We start from the raw sequence: 21,967 nt of genomic DNA on the forward strand, positions 1-21,967 counted from the left end.
GCTTGATGTTGAGGGAAGCATTTATTTGATAAGGGTAAACTCCTTGAAGTTAAGCACTTCTTCTCCAAGCCTCTAAAGAAATTCTCAAAAAAATGTGGCTGGGTGAAGCACAGCAGTCATCTGGGGTGCAGGATAGGACATCCACAAAAACGGCAGTAGAAGGCAAGCTGCTTCTTTTCCTGTATGCCAAGAATTGCTCTTCAGCAGTTTCCCACCCAAGCTCCTGGATTTTAATACTTTACAAAATACATATTTCTCAAAATCACAACTATCTGCTGTTTCCTCGGGAAAAACTAAAAGAGCGAGCTGCATGAAGATACTTAAGAGCTGAAGGACTCTATCAGAGTTCAGTTCTGTATACCACAAAGTTCCCCTGATTCCTCTTACTTTCTCTACATCCACCAATCCAACAAGCTACGTGTCCCGACAACAAGGCAATGTAAACACTGGCCAAATTTAGGAATCGAGCAAGAGAGCAGAACTAAACAATAAACACAATCTTACAAGAAAATACGTAAGAATCTAGGCAGGGTGTGAATTAGACTGTGTGACAGATGTAAGTGACCTGGATAGTTCCTCAGATGTATCTGAGGTGAACAACACACAGAGTCCAGAACAAGTATCTGTATCACGTACTTGCGGCCAACACCATACTCAATCGTGAGTCACCATAGGCAACATTAAGTGCTTAGTCAAAGGTAACTAGGACCGTGTATTATTGTTAGCTGGCACTCTCCTCCTGCAAAAACAAATAAATACGCAAAACCCTCAAAACACACTTCTACTAACACACTTTGGTGAGTGATCAGCTTCCTGCCAAAGTACCAGAGGCTCAAACGAGAGGATCTGAATGTCTGCAGCAAACCCATCCTTCTCTCATATATACTATGTATATAGACATAGTGTATCTATTAATATATTTTATATATATAAATATGCATGTACATATGCTTTTGTCCTAATTAATGAACTTGCACAGAACACTCAAGGTGCTGTATGAGGCACATGAGGCAATTCCCTATCTGAGGGACAGCACACAGCCTGTGGGAAATATCTCAGTGGTCAGACCCATAACACTGCTTACATGCACAGAAAACTAACAAATTAAAAATTAAGAAAATGGGAGGGCCAGGAGAGCAGAATGTTGCCACTTGCATCGTGGCACTCACCCAGCATCAAGGGCACACTTCACAAGCTCTGTGTTTCAGGAATAGATCCAGCACAAGAGTAGCTAGCAAGTTCTACAATGCTTATTATAAAAAAGTTTTTTAAAAGAGCTAGAAGAAGTGGGATGGTGGCGGCTGGAGACAACAGACAAAGGCGCATTCAGTAGCTTGCATTAAACCAGGGTTAACTTAAAAAAAAGTGCTGGGACCACTCTTCATGGGAAACCTCTTCTATGAAGACTCACGATTTTTTTCCTTGCCTAACACTGATCACTGCTGTCTTTTCAAAGGACTGTAAATCACATTCACAACACCACAAGGGCTAGTGCGAGGTACAGGAACTGCCTATGCTCTAGAGAGACGAAATCCTTGCCCTGCATCCAAACCAGCTTTAGGTGCAAGGCACCAATGAAACACAGTTCACACCATTAGTTTAAAGCTTTAATATTCCAGTTCTTACCCCTAGTTAGGTAATTAAGAAGACCACAAAATTACTACCTTTAACTTCAGGTCAGCAGCAGACACCACTAACACACTGTTTTATGCAGGCAGAGAAGTTCTGTGTCCACTCACAATGGACTTGGAGCAACTCCATTTGTACATACTGAAGATCAAATTCCTTACTAATAGGATTAGAAAATACTGCAGATTTTTGTTACTCATTTCAGGTGGAAGGAGCGGATGGGTCCAGGAATAACTCCAGTTATTCAGCAGGCCTGACAAGATCTACCTTGCTACTCTCATCTTAGACACTGGGAGCTCACAAGGCTATTGCAAAGCCTGACAGTCACATGGCAGAACCAACTTCAGAACCATGACCTGCCAGGTTTCCAGGGTCCATCCTCCTATAATTGCCTTCTTTCCTGTGCTCCAGCTTCCCTTCAACAGTTTCTGACAGGCCAGGTATGCATGACAGAGAGGAAAAGGATGCACCCAACATGCCTGGGATCTTCAGAGCAAAAGATACTGTAAAAAGTATAAATGCAGACTGCTCAAACTAGGATGTGTGTACTCACCTAATGGCCTCTATTTTCCCTCCATTTTTTCTGTTCCTCAAGAAACAGGAATCAAGTATATAGCAATTTAGATGGAGCTGTACCATAAACTAGAAGGTACATCTTTCATACCAAATTGATAGCATTGTGCACACACACACACAACAAACGCAAATCTCTGTCACTGTTTGTATCCAAGAAGAAATTAAAGCTAGAGAGCACCACCTTCTCCCCCTCTCGCAGCACCCACTGTGCTTCCTCCTCGCAGGGCTATGAGGGAATAGCTCAGACCTCTTTTGTGAGGGGATCCAAAAACATCCAGGACAAATCACAAGATGCAATTAGGAGTGCTGGAAATGGAAAGTGCCATCCACCTGATTACAACTTCAGTGAGCTGTTAGGTTGGCTGGTTTTTTTTCTTTTTCTAACAGTGATTTTGAAGAACTGGATCTTTCAACTAATCCATTTGCATGTTTTTAATTAATATGAGAAAGTATTCATTAATATGCTCTTTGAATACTGAAGAAACGCTAAAAAAAAAAGGGAATCTTCTGTTTAAGAGGACTTATCTTTGTTCACCTCCAAGTATTAATTAAATGTGGCTGTATGCTAGCACGTAACACTGAAGAATATGAATTTCTCCTTTATGAAAATCACATACTACAACTGAAATGGCGATGCATGCACAAGATGTAACCCATACCAAGCACAGGAAAATACTTCTTTATTGTATTTTCCATGCATGCAGCAGGGAAGCATCCAGATGCACTGTTCCAAGAAAAGCAACTTCTACCTCACAGAGGTAACACCCAATACTTAGAAACACTTGGGTCTTACAGCTGAGATTTTCTTTTTTTTTTGCATGTTCCCCTCCCAAGAAAAAAATATTCTAGCGTCAGCAAAAGGCTCAGCTGCACCTCCACACCAAGCAATCAGACATTCAGATCCCAGGTTAAAAAAAAAAAAAAAAAAAAGAAGACCAACACAACAAAACAACAAATAAATAATGGTGACTGCTTTTTATGCATGCTTCAGTGGTCATGCTCTACATCAGTTTTCACTTATCTCTGCCTCAAAGACATATGCTTCATAACTGTTTTGCTACACAGTGAACTCAGAACTTAACCAGACTCCTCATCCTCTGCCTGTCATCAGTCCCCTAGAAAACTGATATAATCAGAGAACTTCAGAGAATAAAAGCCTTTATCACAGACATGGGCTTTATCGAGTCCAATAATAAAGGGAAGTTTCATTTTGGTCCTCATTCAAATCCTGCTGAAGCCAAAAGAAATCTCTCGACAAGCTTTGCTCGTTCTTGTTATTTGGAAAACATTATCCCCCAGAAACTGCCAAGTGTCATATAATTAATCAATGTATTCTCAGCACTTAAAGTTACAGCTAGTCAAAGCCACCGTAGACTTCCAGCAAAATGATTTATTTGGCAATGGTGCATTTACTTGACCTGCATTGACTTGCAGGTGTGCCAAGATGTTACAGTTCCTAAACGTTCTGGTAAGAATCCAGTAGCATTTTTACAAACTTTCTAGGAAGGAAATAAAGTACATCAACAGCTAACCTGGATTTTCTCTGCACAATTTCAGGTGCCTAAACCCTTTTAAATGTCTGGCTTTGAGCCTTTGTCCTGGTAATTTCAAATGAACATAGGACAGTTTCACAGGGCTTCATTTCGGAATGAAGCTCTTTTGTCACAGGTCAGAAGAAATGCAGTACTTATGCTCGCACTCAGAGGATTATGCATATCCATGTGAAAACTAGGCAGCAACACTACAAAGGCTCAATGAATTTGGGATCCATACACTCCTCTTATCCTTCTGCTTATTTATAACCTTATTGTGCCTGCCACCATTAGGTGACAAGACAGGACAGTCTCAATTACTTTTCTCCTCTAGATGCTTGTTTTACATTTGCTGGTTGTGGGAAGACAGTGGTATCCCTGCTGCCTAGTGCCTGTTGATTTGGTGACACTGATGTTACTGAATTGTTTTCAATGTAGTTTTCACTAGTATTAGATCAAAGAAAAGAAACTAAATGTCTGTGCAAGCTTCAGCACTGTCTAAACATATCCACAGAACCATAAAATCAACTAAAGCACTGTTAACCCTTGACAAACCACCCGTGGCAAAGTGGGAAAACCTCGATTTTATTTCAAGAGTCAGCTGCTACACGGAGAGCTTCCAGAAGTGCAAAGTAGCATCTGCAATAACAGTATTACCATGCTTTTCAGCACTTTGGGAAATAAGAGAAAAACAATGATACATGAAGAAAGAGCCCAGAGAAAGAAGCAGAAGTGGGACATGATTTCACACAGTAGTCCTTTTGTGTAATCACATCCTATTTCTATGTATGGATTTCCCCCAAAGATTTTTTTTTTTCTGCCTCTAAAAACGAGCTTTCAGTTAGGTGTCCCTCTGTTCTCTGAGAGACAAAAAAAGACTGCACGATCTGCCAACTGAATCTGTACAGGCAAGCCTTCCCATTCACCTGGACCCTGCTGGAGATATACAACTGAAATTCAGTTTTGTTGATCAGAAAAAAAAAAAAAAGCAATTAATGTCATATTCTGACATATTTGTCCAAAAATTTGGAGATACAGTAAACAATCACACATGCACATGAGAGCACAACGTGAGTCTCTGCCTGTAGCTCTTGAACTTCTGGCAAGTAAACCTTCTCACGGTGATCTCTGACTTCCTTCCAGCCTAGAACTAGTTAATTGCCTTTCCCTGTTCCTGTTATCTATGCTACAGCAAAAACCTCAAGCCAGGTCAGCTCATTTGCAAGCAACAGAAAATGACTTCTGTGTTACACCGTGCCACTATGAGCTTAACAAAGCACACAAAAGAGCTGAAGGCGAAAGCGGAGTTGTAGAAGTAAGAAGATTAAGTTCAAAACAAAGAGCAGACAACTGTTATCAGGGCACAACCCAGCATCTCCCAGTGTGGGTTCACTACAGCTGTTGGCCCTCCCCATCCAGCCCCTAATACTCCTCGTGCTCCCTTTCAGGAAAACCACTACGGCCATTATCTTTTCCTGGCATTATCTGAGAGCAGACTTTACAGCATCATTGTCCTTGCACCAGAACACAGTTATTCTCACTCATTTCCATTTCCTCTTTTTCTGACCTCACCTTGACCCTACCACATCTCCACTCTGAGGCACTGGAGAAGGAAAGGGGAATAAGAAAAAAAAAAAAAAAAAAAAAAAGAAAAGGCAAGAAAATGAAATGATTCAGCAGTTTCTGGGAAGCACAGGAGCATTAGTCAGAGGTGATAAGGGTAATAGCAACAGCGAGATGTGAATGGCCACTGAACAACAGACTGCTGGAAACACTTCCCCAAACCCCTGAAACCGAATAGCTACGGAAAGCCAGCCCTCACCAGAAGCAGTCGAGAAAAAGACACTATCAGCTGCCCAGCACCAGTGCTGAAACCAAGTGAGCATACAGGTACTGCTCTTCAGTCACATTCCTTTCTTACAGACAAACCCAATGCATCCCACCGAGCTAAAGAAACACACCTGGGGAGACAGCTGTCCTGCATAAAGTTCTCTCCAATTAAGGAGATCCACAGCTGCAAAAGCTTTCCCTGACTAAAGGATATGCACAGTGCACTAAAATGCATTGCTGCTCTCTTGTTCCTCTTCACCCTTCTCAGGATATACAAGCAAGCACAGTGGTGATGCAGCTGGTTAGGGAAGTATTTGTCTACGTCAAGCAGCACACGTTTGACTTCTTAAAGACCAACAATACTAATACAAGTCCTAAGGGCTGCAGACACACGTGCGAGAATGACATTTGCTAGCCCTAGCAGAGTCATAACAGTACCTGCCTAGGTTGAGATTTCCAGGGCACTCTTCCCAGCCTTCACCTTTCAGCAATATACAAAATCAAGGTTTACAAAGCAAGACAATAAACCACATCTTTTCAGCAGGACAGAGTACAGCCATTGGATTCCCAAGGCAGCCTTTCTTCTTTATGTTGCAATATTTATGTTAAGCTGTAAATGATGCACAACCATCACCTCAAGAAAGCACGGCTCCTTCCTGAGAAGCTGAACTCAGTTTCACTGCTTCCCAATTTTGGCTGCACAGAGCAAGGTTTGTCCCCCAAACCAACACTTACTGGGTCTCAAGAACTGCATGACGAGGTGCTGCTCCTGGACCTATCCCCTGTTCTGTGCCTCCGGGCCAGCACTGTCCCCTCTGTGCAGTTTCTCCAGTCAGAAAATACAATGCTTACAGCTTCTTGGGAAGGACATACTAATATCTGTTATTTAAATGCTTACCAACAATACAACCAAACTTTGCTTAAGAGCAACTTTTACCCACCAACAGCTTACAATGCCTCCTCTGTTCGTTGCAGGCATATTTTCAGATATATTTTTTCACGTGAATTCTGGCCCTCTTTCTTCTATAACACACTGCTACCATTTCATTTTTAGATACAGCTTATTCAGGCATTGTTATGTAGAACATTAAAAGGAAAAAGCAAAGCTATGCATAAATTTATAAAAAATTCCTACAATGAACATAAATCCATAGTACAGCAGAATGTATTTGGAAAAACGCAGCAATGTATCTGTCACAAACGGCTAGAGAAAGTTGCTGGGCAGTAAATGACAGCAAACATTTACAGCACATCAACTCACTGCAGTCAGCATTTATGCAAAGGCAGCCCTAGCATATTGCAAGCCAATTAGTGTGTGTTTAAAGTGCTGTTAATATCCATGTGAGAAGTTAGTGAAGAAAGAAGGCCGTAGCCTTGAGCTTACATTGCTCCGCACACCTACTGCTTCCCCACTCCACCAGCTTTTAGTTCCTTGCAACTCACTCTCAGGGAGAAGTGGTTATCAGCAGCAGCTGAGGCTATGCGTGTCCATACAGCTCCCCGGGCTGGGTGCACGTCTGTTTGTACTGAAGCACTCATGGGATTTTTTGGGAGAGGGTGGGGATGAGAAGGAGCTTCTTGTATCCTCCCATTTGCAAAGAATTTCGGTTTCCATGCAGCAACAAGGTTACGCTGTCCCACACAAACACCTGCGTAAGGCACATGGCTCCTAGAGCTCTATACGTAGCACTGAAATAGTTAGGAACGTATGATAATGACCCAAACCTTCTACATGACATCGTTTAAGCAAACTCTTTATTCTGTCCTCTTTTCAGCCCTAAACGCACACACTTAGTGAGAAAATTGTACAGGGGATTGCACCTTAGCTTCACAACCCTTCCTCGGAGCTCCCCCCACGCCTGCTAATAGCCACAACACTCGGTTCGGTCGTAGCCATTGTTTCCCTCAACCGAAGCCTCCTCAGGAAGGCAGCAGAGCTCTACAGGCGAGCGCGCTGCCAGGCAGGGGCTCCCGTCCTCCGTCCCCCGGCGCTCGCCACGCCTCAGCTCACATCAACCAGCCCCGCTACCTGTGCCTGCGGCCGAGCCGGGCTGTGCGCCCACTACCACCACCACCCCCGCCCGTGTCCCTAACAACCCCGCCGCGCCGACACGGGACGACAGGACGGATGGAGGAAAGGGGACGGTCCCCCAACCCCCCACCCGGCCGGGCTGCAGCGTCCCGCCGGGGTGAGGCCGCCGCTCTCCTCCCGTTTCCACGGAAACCCCGGGGCGGCGCGAGGCGCCGGAAGATTCTGGGCGGCAGACACGGCGCGGCCGGCGGCGGCAGCGGGTGGGGGATGAACCGAGGAACTCGTGGCCGCAGCCCGCTTCCCGCCGCGCCTCGCCCCGCGCACACACTCCCACACCCCGCCCGGCCGCCGGCGCTGATGGGTTGGGGAAGACGGCTCTTTGTTGTTTGTTTCCAAACCGGGCGCCAGCCGGCTCGAGAGGCGCAGCCCCGTACCTGAGGAGCCCTCTGGCCGCCAGGGAAAGAGCACGTACCTGGCGCCGCCGAGCCTGGGCATGGGCGCGCGCTGAGGCGCCGGGAGCGGGCGGCACCGCGCCGAGCCGAGCCGCGGCTCGCCAACTGCCACTAGTTTGCACGCGCCGGGAGGCGGCGGGCTCGGGCGGGGCTGCCTGGCTCCACCCGCCGGGCGGCTCCCTGGCCCCCTCGCCTTCCCTCTCCGCCGCCATGTCACTTCCTCCCCGACCCGGGGGGAGACTTCTCCCCCCGCCTCGGGTTGTCTGCTTTGGGATGGCTCTGAGACGGAACGCCGGGCTGAGCCTTGGCAATGGGGCAGAGATGGAGCGGGCTGGGCTGTGGCGGCATGCGGGCCGTCTGGGGACGGGCCGCGAGATGAAGGGCACCTGTGTGCATCTGCCGCTTGAGAGAGAAATTGGGGAATAGAATAGCGGCTGATCCGCCTGGACACCATGAGATGCAGGTGGTAGCCATGCAAACGAGCAGCGGGTATCCTGACGCGCTGTGATCGCCGCCTGTGGGAGCACAAACGTTTGCTGCTCGGCTTTGGCTGTGGAGTCGCAAGTGGCTTCCTGAATAGGGAACAGCAAGAACCGCGTCTGTTAAATACCCAGAGTATCAGAAGGCGATCATGCTGGGGATGACGCGTCATCGCGGGCGGCGTTGTCAGCTCCGCAGGTCGCGCATTTACGCTGGGGCTGGAGTGCTCTGTCATGATCTATGACATCCTGGTCCATAGCAGCCATACAGCATCCCTATTCATCCTGAATGTAGAAAAGTATTTTTTAAATACTTCAAGCCATCGCTAAAGCACAGAAGTTTAGACTGGAGATAAGTTTCTTTTTTACAATGGGGGTGGTGAGGCACTGGGACACGCTGCCTGGTGTGGGAACACAGGAAAAACTGCTCAGAGCAACAGCTATGGAGCAAGATAAACAGCATGAGAACCAAGGACATCACTAGAAGAAGAAAGAACATCTCATGGCTATGGTTGGACAAGCACCTGCATGAGCAGTTGAAGAATGTTTTGTAGAATGCTCTGTTGACATGTAAAGGTGGATTGGAAAGCTAGAAAACTTGTGAAGGAATATAAGTTATGTGAGAACTTGTAATAAATGATTTGGATCATTCTCATCTGAGTCCATGCATCAGACGCTGCAGCCTGGAGAGGTGGAAGATACCTGAAGACATCCAATGTCAGGCTGGACAGGGCTCTGAGCAATCTGATCTAGCTGTAGGCATCCCTGTTCACAGCAGGGTTTTGGACAAGGTGGCCTTTAAGGGTCCCTTCCAACTCTAAGGATTCTGTGATTCAAAGTTGCTTATGGAGAGGCAAAAGAAGGATATAAGCAAGACTTCTAGCTTGTTCCAGGAGCACACTGAGTACCAAGTTACAGGGAAGCATCCCATCTAAGAAGGCCACACATGGGAAGGGCAAGATGCTTTATCTATCAGAGAGCAGAAAGGGCAAGGCAGCTGCACAAAGGAGGACAAGTCCGGATCAGAGAGCTGACCACAGCACTAGCAGTAACTTTGTCAGCCAGAGCACAGTGCAGGGAGCAGGTTCTGCTGATGACCTCCTGAAGAAGCAGTAAGTGGTGCAGTTTGTTCAGGCAGTCTAACTAGGAGATGAGGTCAGAGGGTCAAGGTTGCAACATGGGTTCAGTCAGGAAACAAGGCCAGAGACAGAACTGACAGTGCATCCACCTCCTACATAGCTCATGCAGAAGCTTAATGTCCAGACCTGAACTTAAATGGGCCCAATTTCTGAGGGCAGAGCATGTGAGTGGAGGTCTCACATGAGGCTGGTCTGGGCTGTTAAGACCTGACAGTGACCTGAGGGCTTTGTAAGATTCTTCTTGGTGAATACATGTACTCTTGAAGGAGGCCAAGATTTAGCACACTTGCACCATTCGGACATGGAAGCGTTGAATCCAGCTCACTAACATACTCAGGCTAGTAGTGGTCTAACTACTGAGGATTAGTAAAGGGTATTTGCACATCCATGAAGGCTGTGAAAGGCTGATACTGTGTACACATCCTAGGAAGGGGCACTTCTAGGTAGGGAGATGAGATTGTAATCCCAAAGCGAGGTAGTGTGTAATTCAGCTAAGCATCCCCTATTAGCTATTTTAAGCAGTTTTGTGTGCTACACATACAGATTTTCTGGGTTTTAGTTGAAGGCATCTCCTTCAGGATCTAGGTATTTCGTTTTTAATGAGCCAAGTATTCAGAAATCAGGCATCTGGTACTAAATGTTGTTGTACCTATATATCTTTTCTGATCTGGCTTTGAGAACAAAATCTCTGCAGCTGACTATTTTTACATTCCTCCTTTTCTGAGAAATTATAATAAAAATCTGGCTTCTTATTTCTTTATTATTAAGCTGCAGCTTAACAATTCGTGAATACTTTACACTTGAGAAAAATCTACGGTGGGGAAAGAAATCCTCAATTTGACAGAATGTGCCTTTTTAAAAAAAAATCTAACCAGGAAAATGGGAATAATGTAACCCTTTTATTTAAATTGAAGTTTGAAAAGTATGCCAATCTTAGAAAGCTGTTAGATTCCATGGTAATGATTGAAACTGAAAAGCCTGTAGCAAACAGTGCTTCTATAATTAAGAGCAAGGTTTGTCAGGTCCTCACTGTGTTTTTTTTTTTTTTTTTTTTAAGTGCTATCAAACACTGATGATAGAAACGAATCAGATGAACTTTCCTTAAGCTCTAACCTCCAGAACAGAGAATAGAGTGGATTCAGATATGTACAGTTAAGAAATCCCCCCATACAGACAAGGACAGCTAAATTGAGTATCTTCAGGTCTCAGTTCTGGCATTTCCTTTTGAGTGCTTGAATTTGCACTTTCAATGTAGTTTTTTTTTTTTTTTTCTTCTTGCTTGTGGGCACATAAATAGCTTATTTGCATTGGGCAAGACTCAGGAGTTGAGTCAGGAACTCATACCAGGTGATGACTGCTGCAATGCCAGGACCATTTCTCACTGCTTAAAATGGGTAACTTTCAGTGAATCTTTCTGCAAGAAACAGCAAGCAAACACACAAATTAAAAACCAAAACCTTCTGCTGAGCTAGATGTGCACTCAGATCAAGAAGGGATCCAGGTATCTCACATGATAGAAGTGAAATTGCTTGCTTGTTCTAACAGACAGACCCCAGTCCTACTGACACTTTTAAAGTGCTTTAAGAATCTGATTTCAGAAATTTGATTTAGTGAAGTTCTTATCTATTCTTGGAAGCTCTGCAGTTCCAGCTATGGCAGCCTAGTGATAGAAGCAGCACACGTAGCATTGATGCTGCTAGATTGATGGAGTATATACTGTACAGGAATATATAATGATGCACTGCTGTGAGCAGCTAGGCTCAGGAAGCCCAGTTTGCTACTGCTGTGTGTCTTATGGTTAGATTCTGTGATGTCTAATATGATATGTATTATAAACAACACATTTTCCTCATTTAAAGCATTCATAATGTTCCTCTTCTGTGTAGGCTGAATGTAATAAAGACTACTGCCAGCTATCCCTCTGTGGGCAATAACAAGAAGTCTTTCCTGTACTTGACTTATGTGTCTTTATGAAATCTGTGGGAAAGTAATTGTATCTGAGATCTCGGCTTCTTTTTTGGGGCTTCATTAAAATCAACAAACATGTACAAGAGTCTTGGTGATGATTAATAAATACAGCACAGTTTCTTTTTTTTTTTTAAAAAAAAAAACTTGTGAAACCAGATGAAAATAAGTTTACACCAGCCAATAAATGTTAACTGTTGGAGAACAAAAATGAAAGATAACATACATGCAGGTGTATCAATTTAAATATGCTAGTCTGGAATGGCAGTGAAAAAAAAAAAAAAAAAAATCACTCTTTTTTGGCCCAAGGAACTAGCTTTACTGGGTTTTTCTACCTCAGTTATGTAGCGATTCCACCTTCTTCACAGAAAAAAAAAAATAACCACTTCCTTACAGAGAAGCTATACAGTACCCATAAATGGAAATATTCTGTTAAAACTAAACCTTGAGTCCACAGTTAGTTTTAAAAGATTCATTCTCTAATTGAATATGCATTAGCAAGAAAGAAAGCTGTGTGAAGTGCAGTAGAGGCATTTCAGCTCCTGACTGCCTAACCCAACCCTTTACAAAGTCTAGTACATACAGAAACTAACGCCATGCAAAGTTGTGGGGAAAAAAAGGACTCAATCATTTATTTTGAATACCATCCCTCTAAGAAATTCCAAGGATTGTATCATAAAAAAGTTTAAAAAATTACTCTTTGCAGAACTGGACTCAATTTTTTCCCCAACTACCGACATCCACAAAATAAGCATTCCTTACAAAGTGCAAGAATTTCCATGTCTGTTTTAAAAGTTCAGTATAAACCTACCTATAAGGAAAGGAGGGGTTGTGGTTGTTTCCTTCTAAACACAAATGTAACACGGCGTATCACAGATTATTTTCACTCTTTCCTGAAAGCAATGAAGACACCATTGCATACCACCTTGGGCCCACAGTTGTTGACTCAGGTGACTAGCTTTAGAGTATCTGCATGTGCAGGTGGCTGTGCTGCCATTATTCAGACATGGTCTACAAAACTACATGCACAGGAGAGGCTAAGCAACCAAAAATGTGAGGACTTCAATGGGACCTTGCAAACAGAAAGATGCCAATATCTGTCATGGTCATGGGTACGTGTCTGGGGGTGAAATTCCTCAAAGATCTTGAGGAAAGATCACTTTGCAGCTGCAAATTAAGTGCCTTTTAGCCGGTACTTGGGAAAATATCGCTCTTCCAGAAGCAGAGAGAAGAAACAGTATAGAAAAAAAAAAATCTTGGTCTGAACAACTTTGAAGTCAGAGAAGCTCTGGCTCTGTAAAAACAAATGCTGCTTATGCCCAACTCTGTTTACATTGAGTTCACCAGGGAAGAGACACGCTGGCTGCTCTCCAGGTTTTCAAGGGCAGTACCTGATCTGAATATATAGCTATGCAGACTTTAGCAGTCAGAAACAAATCCACGCAGCCATCCTTTTTTGGCTTGTACATTTCCTCACCTAGAAAATGAAATTATTTCAGTATTATTTCAGGGGCAAGGCTGCTTTATGTTTTAGTAGTGAGTAGAGATGGGCTTGGTGAGCCTGCTACTTGGAACTTTTGCAAACTTACTGGAAAGGAGAATCGCTGCAATAAGCATATACTGCCTGATCTGTTTTGTAATGAATTCTGTAGAAGCATCCTCTCCTGTGGATGGCTTCATGCTCACTCTGCCCATAAAAGACAACAGCTGTAAGCCATGCTTAAAGCATTCATCTTTATTCTGCCAGGGAGCAACTCTAGATCCCTTGCCAAATTTACACTGAAGCTAGCATTTGATTATCTCATTGTCATTCAACTACACAGAAGTTGAGAGGTCATTAAAAAACAATCTTTTAACAAGTGGCAGGCAAAACACTCATCCTTATGTGTTGCCCACATGCACCTCTCACCAATTATGCACCACATTTTCTGTGCTGGAGATAGAAGGCAGGATACAACCCTTGCCTCAGCTGTTGCAGTCTCTATCCAGTGTTCCCTTATGTGCCTCTTCTGTAAAGATTGCCAAATCTTAAAGGACCATCAAGAAGTTGTCTGCTTCCCAAAGAAAACAGTGGGTTAAACTCTGGCTAGGTGGAAGGAAATATCCACTGTGCAACACTTCACACAGTGAAGACATGGATATAATTTATTGGGAGTAGATATAATGTACTTTTGTGCAGTCTGATGTATTTGAAGAATTGATCTGTCAGATTTTCTTCTGTATATTTCAATGAAACTCAATAATTATTCACAAAACCCTCATGCTTTACGATTCTGGGAAGTATGGTTATTGAGGGCTTCAGGGTTACATTTCAGTGGTGCACCTTATAAAGCAAGGTACTCAGTGAGAGAGAAGTTGACTCCTCAAAAATGGACTGACATTCAGTATTGTTGATCACTTTCTAAAATTGAGGCAGTGGTTAAGGAAAATATAATTTTTTTTTAATATAAAAAAGGCATTAGCTAAAAGCTAATTGGGTGAAAGCTTACAGTTCTTGTTAGTGTCTACTATGCACATTAAGGAATGAAATAAAGTGGGGACAAGATCTTTGATACCAAACTGCAGAAGCAGATTGTATAAGAAGTAGCAACAGGGAACGCAGAGACAAACAGCATTAGAAGCCCAGGGTCAGAGAAAAGGGGATGAAAGATTCAGAGAAGGTTATGTATTGATTTTGCTTCAGTCTGCCTGTGGTATCTTTGGATAAAATACAGTACACTATATAATTAGACATCCTTATTCTCCCAAATACAGAGAATCTGTGTGTTCTGTACGGAAAACATACGGGGCATTACTTTTCCTCTATTTTCCCCCAGCTAATCATTCTACTCCTCTAAAACTGTGGTCTGGGGAACCTATACATTTGCAGTGTCACAGCAGGAGACAGGTCTCCTGCCTAGACACCCTCAGTCCTTTGTTTTTTCATGGTCTGTCCTTATCTTGCTCTTGATGGCATTTCATTGATTTCAGTGAACATGGACACAGCTCCTGCCTTTTGCATAAGAATGCTGTATCCAGAAAAATGCTGAGTTATAGAGAAAAGGAGAAGTAACTCCTGAATATAAAACACTCGGGTGAGAAAAACCTTATTTGAAAAAGGAATGGTTTTACATAACTGGAAATCATAGTAAGACGTCAGGTCATTTATTGGCAGAAGGGAGCAAGGTACTGTGACTAAATAAGACCCTGAAAGGACAATCAGGCTGAACACATGCAAGAAAAATGACAGAGTAGTTTTCAGGAGCACCAGCCTTAAAGCAGTAGGAGTATTTAAGACTCCTCAATGCTCTTAAGAGAGGCTGTAAAGGAAACATTGTTGGAAGTGTGATGTTATACTTCCTGAAGTGTAATTGGCTTGATCTGGAAGATTCTGATTGTTTTGCTGGCATCTACAGTTTACCTTTGAGCACTTAACTGTAAAATTTTATGCATTTGGTTTCAACTCCATACTATATTCTGCTGGCCTGCAGCCTGTGTACTGTGCAAAGCTGAAAACGACTTGCTAGGGATGTATGAACGCCATGTAGTTCAGGGATGTCTTTGCATAGGTGCAGACCAAGTGACAATTGCATACCTTGCCCAAAACACCACCAGTCAAGGTGCAGTGGCACAGCCACAACCACTGCAGGACATAGAAGGCCAGGTTATTTGCACAAGAGCTTGCTTTGGCTTCCAGCTGCTGAATTTTTGTCTCTTAGTGCTCAGCACAGCCTCCAGCACAAACCACAGCAACAGTTCCACAGTAACAGTTCCACAGTGCTACGGGATAAGGGCCACTATCCTCCACATGCGTTCTGCCTTTGCTTCACAGCACAAGCTGCTGTGCTGGATCCTCATCCCCTCTGTTCTGTGATCCTTTGAAAGGCTTGGGGTACGACACCTGAGTGTGGAGCTGGTCAGCAGGCTGAATCTAGCACAGGAGAGTGATGAATTAATGACTGCTTATTCTGATGATTCCTTTGTGGCTTACATGAAATTGCAATTGTGAATTTGAAATTGCAATCCACTTCCTCTGGAAAGATACTGCAATCGGTAGTAATTAGCAATCTCTTAAAAACCATTGGCGGGCTGTCCTGAAACCAATCCTCACATTTTCAGAGCACTGCATTGCCTGAGGCAGCTGGCTCCCTCTCACCATTTGATACATTCCTCAGGCCTGAGACAAAGGCCTCGCTCCAAATACCTGTCCAGTAGGAAACTATGCTAAGTGACCCGATGGCTAAATGCCTGAAAGGCTCAGCCAGAAGCTGGAAAATTCTCCTAGTCAGCCTTAGAGGGGTGAGTGTCCTGAAGATTACCACCTAAACACCAGTACTAAGGCTGTACCTTCGAACAGTTGCTAAGCCACATCTCATGATAAGACTGTCTGCTTCACAGATGGGACTGAAGTACCCAGGGCCTTATGTCAGATAGATGTCACGATCACAAGTTCAGATAATCACTCCTGGAAACTACTATATATGGTACACAGAATGGATTGTTTTCTGGGAAATACTGACCCAGAATAACCCAGAATCAGAATTACATTGACAAGACACAAGCTTGTGTTAGAAGGCATAAAAATGTCATTAGAAACATCAACAGTGTAGTTTTTATAGAAATGCAGAAGGAAATACAAAAGTACCAAAGCTGAGTATGTCAGGTATTTTTCTGCTTCATGTATTCAAAATTGATTGGGCTAAAGGAATTCAACTGTTACTGAAAGACACCTCTTGCTCTGCAGAGAATCTTCAATGTAGTCCTACTGTCAGTGTCATTTATCATACAAGTTCAGGTATTTGTGAGCTCATGGCACCAAATGTTAGCAAAAGTCTCGTACACATACAGCCTGATAAACCTACACCCTGGAAGTGCCAGCTCAATCCCAGCCCTTTGACACAGCAACAGGTTTAACACAGCAGTTTTCAGAGCAATTTGACACAGGCTTATTCATATTCTCAATTTCATGCTAGCAATGTTATTAATCCTAGAAACCCCATTGTGTCATTTTTTTTTCCAATCTGAATAACACAGCTAATGTCATTTCCTACTCACCAACAACAACTGGATGACTAAGAATCACGAGTCTGAGCTCTGGAGTCTGTCACTTGGCAATTCAAGCACAAAACAGTCGACATGAACACACTGACTTCACTGCTTTTCACACCTTTTTTGAACCGCTGGTGTCATAAGTCTTATCATCATTATCAAAAGTCACTATGAGCACCGCCTGCTGCCTTCAAGGCATGGTAGCCATAATGGTAGCATGAGTCAGAATTAGCTACACTAACTGCAGTAAATCAACAGCACTGAGCAATCCCAATTCATTAACATCAGCATCTCACCACCAGCTGCTCCTTCGAGACAGATGGCCACAGCTGACTCCAAAGCCTTTGCTTTCTCTTGCCACCCACAATGGGTTGAAGCATTTAAGACAACAGTGACAGAGTAGTCTGAGCTTGTTTATACACTGAAAGTGTCCTCTTATGTCCTCCAACCTTCTTTTGCCATCTCTTTTTCTTAATGAGGAGAATATATAAAAAAAAAAAAAAAAAAAAGCCTTCATTTCAGGACATATAAAGGAGTTCCAAAATTCAAGGCTGAAAAATCTACACCTTATAGAAGCACCATTAAAAGACCTACTGTGTTACCATAACAAAAAATGATTTTAAAAGCCCATTTTGGAGGAAAATCATTTTATGTTCTAGGTAGAAACTGGTTTTTTTTTTTTTTAGTTTTTTTTCCCCCATCTTAATTCAAATACCATTTGTAGGCAAAGAAATGAACTCAGAAAATAAACCTGCATTGTCACTGATCAAACAACCCCAGCTGAACCCTGCATCCTGCAACAAGTCGTGCCAAAGATACCTTTCTAAAGTTCACTTGAAATTAAGAAAGCTTCTGTATAATCAATGAATGTACAGGTGTAATAATTATGAAACATACCAGAGAGTTCGGCTAAGCACTCATTATACCAAAAGAAAACAGATAGAATGCTTACCCATATCCTGGACTCACTATGCAACTCCAGAGGAGAGATCTCCAGACAAGATCCTTCCCCACTGGTAGCCAGCTCTTAAATGGGTCTTAGGAGAGATGGAGCCAGGCTCCACCCCCTTCCGGCAGCACAGGTGAATTGCCTTCACCTGTGCTCCTCTGGCTGACTCATTGCTCACCTCAGGTGATCAATCAGAGGTTCAGGCCATGATTCAGCAGTTCCCATACAGCTTCTATGAAGACAACTTATAGCTAGCTCTATTTGCCAAGACATACTGAGTTTCAAATAGCAGTAATTTGCTTTTGCAGGGCCCTCCATCACACTGGAATACAAGTAAGGTTTGCACAAACCCTCTGTAAGGCTTCTGCCTTGAGTGGAATGCTTATCCAGCAGCCAAACAAGATTCCTAGGCTATGCACTGAATCACTGTATATCTGAGCTGGAGGAGTTCGATGTCCTTCATAGCATTTTGCCATCGAGTTCCAGTTCTCTTAGTGGAACACAACCTCATAGAATCTGATACATCAACAAGAGCAACTTGCTCCAGACTATTGCTCTCACTACACTACAGGGAGCAAAGGAAGGAAAGGCCAACCATCTGTGTTGAGGCACTGGGCATGAACAGTATTCTTTTTCATAACTCTGACTGATGTGAAGCACAATGAGACTTTGTAGGACCTGCTAAAATATTACTAATAATACTCCACAGCTAAAAAGAGGCAACCATTGATAGGCTTGGGTAACCGAAGTTGTTTAATTTTGTAAGCATTATTTTATTATAGGTGTGTTTAGGAATCTGAAAGACATATGAATTAAGAAATGAAAGCAAACAGATACATTTTCCCACCAAAAAAAAAAAAAAAAAAAGTATCTCCTAAGAAACTTCTTTCCTTTTTTTTTTTCCACTTAAAGCAGTCCTAATTTTTTTTTCTTTCATTTTTCTTAAAATCACACCTGCCTATTTAGAATGTATTTTTGGAAGCATGGCCATCTATACTTTTAAAGTAATTTAGAGCAAATTACTCTATACTGGATGTTAGCAGCAAATGGGAGCTGGCACAGTAAAGGCAGAGTGGGTTAACAGAGCAAATACTCACAAGGGAAGAAAATACAGCAAGAGAAAAACTTCCCTGACACTCCAAATATCTGCATTAATGATCACCTCATGCTACAGTGTCTGGCACTCAAGCTGATAAAAATAGAGTTATTAAGAAGATCGTTAAGTGTTTGTGGACCAGTTGATTGCATCATCTTAATTAGGCAAGAGTTGAATTCCCCTAACATTGCGTTCAGCCCACTGAGGGACTGCAAGTCACACTGGAGAAGGTTGTGGGTGCTCTTTTTGGAGGTAATGTGAGGGCAGGCAGGGATGGACCTGCAGCTCCATAGAGGGAAATATACACCCTGTCCTAAAGTGCATCTGGTCAGCGCAGAGTATGGGGAACCTTGCCTTCTGCTCTCTAAATATTCACCAGGGGATAAACTATGAACAATTTTGGAATGAGTTAATTGATGTAAACCTGGCATAGATTCATAGATTTCCACAGCACTGAGTACTGATTTACACTACAGGAGACTGTGGCCCTTCAAGTGTATACCAAGATAGTTAAGGGACTTCTTATCAGTCAGACTCCAGCAAATCTTGCAGGGGCATTTTCAGGTATTATTGATCTCTCCTGGCTGTCCCTTCTGTCTTCTTGGGGTTATGGTTCCTATAGGAGAAGCAGGAGCAATATATGCCTATGTCTTACCTGTGCCAAGGCCCGGCCCAAACTTTCAACAAAGTCACTTCCAAAGGCTAACTGTTCACTGCTTACTGCCTGTGGGGATGAGGCAAGTCACAGAAGAAGGGCAAGGCACAAGGACAGCCATGGCTATGTCTTCAGCCACATCAGCAAAGTTCTTTAGAGGACGTTTTCCAAGGTCTTCACTGCAACCAGATCTGTGCAGAGAGGTAATAGAGGCACTGTGACTGCTTTTCCTCCCAACACTTAGCCCTCCTAAGGAGGTGGCAGTACAGAGGCATGTGACAGATCTTGAAATGACTCTGAGTAGCGAACTGTTGATACAGCATGAGATGACGCACTTCCCAGAGCTGGCAAGTGCTTTGATGCACTGCTTCCGTTTGCATTTGTATGCTACACATACTAACAGCAAAAAGTATGCTACAAGGTCAAAGGTGAAAATGACAGAATGAAAGAAGCCTGTGCAAACTGATTGCTTTCTCATATGTTACTCAGGTTACTCATATGTTACCTGTGTGTTCCATTGGTTTTAGTTTCTATGGCTTGCCCCTTCCCTTTTTCAAAGCACAGAAGAAGCAGGCCTCACTTACTGAGAAGTTATTCAAAACTGGCTTTTTTTTCAACACCAACTGTATGTTTAAACCCTCGTGTGCATTTTTAATGGTACTGACTCTTCTAGTGTCCAAGTTTATTTTCACAACTTACCTGCAAAGTGAGGCTAGGAGAATGAGTCTGATTCTGTCATCCTTACTGAAGTCAGTAAGCAGATTCCTTCATAATTACTGGCATTGCACTTCCAAAAAAGGGAAGAAAAATCAGGGCCCTTTTATGGTTGTTCTGTTTGTGCTTCCTTTAAATGCTATCCTCGCACCAAAAAGGTATTTGGAAGACTGATGTTCCTAAACTGAGGTGAGGTAGATTCTCATCACAGAAATGTAATTGAACTTAGTAACAAATTCAAACCAAGGCATCTGGATTGTCAGCTAGAGAAGGATGTCTCATTAAATCCAGATTTTGGATACGTAGTTCTGCCATTACCTTATGTACAACTTTTAGTCCCATATATCCTCATACATAGCCTCTCTCAGTGATAACACGTGGCACTCTTTGCTGTCAGAGAATAACCTGTGCAGAAGTAACCTAAAAACAGACAGAAGGAGGAGGATGAAATTGTGATTTTATCCTGCTTAACAACTTCATCTGTGCTACAGAGCAGGACATTTGATAATGCAGCTGTTTGTGTACAGGGTGAAAACTGTCATTTAGATGTAATAGCTACGATCACTGTTAACAAAAACTGTAGAGTCAACATGTAAGAGAGAGTAACCTCTAAAGGGAAAAGCATCCCTACCAATTCCCTTCACAGCAAAACTCTTTCAATTGCATATGAACTTTTAGCTTTCAAATTTAATTTTCCTACCTTTTATCGATGCAAAGACTACTTCTGAATGAGTCCTGATCAGAATGTTAGTGGTAGATCAGTAGGCTTTTATGGTACTACTGTTACCTTGAGCAGCTGCGAAACAAAAATTCACAATGTCTGTAATTAAGAAGTGAAGATGGCATAAAGCTTTACATTCAAAATAAAACCAAAATGCTCCTTCCCCTTCTTACTGGGGTAGGACATGAGTGAACTGCAAAGGCTTTATAGCTATATGGGAAGATTTAATATTATTATGTTTTCTCAGCAAACACAAAATTCTTAGGGTTTCCAGAAACATTAAAACATATTTTGGAGAAATGGTGTTTGACAAGGCACTGCTTTTTACACAAAGGATGCCCTAAGGGCACTTACTTGGTGGTACTAACATTTGCTGCTGGGTTTTCCATTAATCAGTTTGCTAAAATGTTACGTGTGTTTTTGAAACCCACATTACATAGGCTTTATTATTATAACCACTACAACCACAAAGAATTTCATTTTTGTTTCCGTACTAAAAAAAAAAAAAAAAAAAACTGTTAAAGAGTTGGAGAGATTTTTTTATTATTATTATTCCTACAGACAGAAATGAAAACTCTATAAATGTTACAGATTAGTACGTGTTCCAAGAAGTATATGGCACGTATGTCTTTTATCTCCTAAATGCGAGATACCTTCTTAATATTCTACTCAATTTTTCTAGAATGCTATTTATTTAGTTGCTGCTAGGTGGTAACACTGGGAAAAAAAAGTTAGAAAATGCATAAATGGCAAAGAAGACAACATCTTATTTAAACTTCAGCATTTTTAGATCCTGCAGTAGAGAGTGAAAATAGTTCTTTTAAAATGTGCCTCATTTATATATATTAAAATTATTATTTAGCAATACAGCTTATATTCTATCAGACATCATAGTATGTAACCTCAATTAGAAAAAAGAAAAAGGTTTAAGAATCCCCACGAGATAAACTAAATAGGAAAATGTAAGGATGTGATTATAAATGTGTTGCATTCTTTCAAACACTGTCACCTACTGATAAACAGCCATTAGAATCCCCTCTGGAAAAACTCTCTCTATTCTTCTCTTAACAATAAATAGGGTCTGAGCTGGAATCTAGCAGAGCAAAAATCAAGATTATTGAGATTTCCCTTGTGTCTTTCCTCCTCTCATCTTTCCCCCCTGGAGCATGA

The 21,967-nt window shown here is 42.5% G+C and overlaps 1 protein-coding gene across 1 annotated transcript in view; it reads right to left on the reverse strand.

Moving 5' to 3' along the window:
- AGPAT4 (1-acylglycerol-3-phosphate O-acyltransferase 4) overlaps nt 1-8,118 on the reverse strand; it is a 69,365-nt gene extending 61,247 nt beyond the window's left edge. Inside the window, exon 1 of the mRNA XM_042894409.1 lies at nt 8,072-8,118. The gene's annotated coding sequence lies outside the window, so the exon portion shown is untranslated. The remainder of the gene's footprint in view (nt 1-8,071) is intronic.
- Between the last annotated feature and the right edge of the window lie 13,849 nt (nt 8,119-21,967).

Source organism: Lagopus leucura, unplaced genomic scaffold, assembly GCF_019238085.1.
Source record: "Lagopus leucura isolate 7727_CA_CO unplaced genomic scaffold, USGS_WTPT01 Super-Scaffold_73, whole genome shotgun sequence".
NCBI classification, from domain to species: domain Eukaryota; kingdom Metazoa; phylum Chordata; class Aves; order Galliformes; family Phasianidae; genus Lagopus; species Lagopus leucura.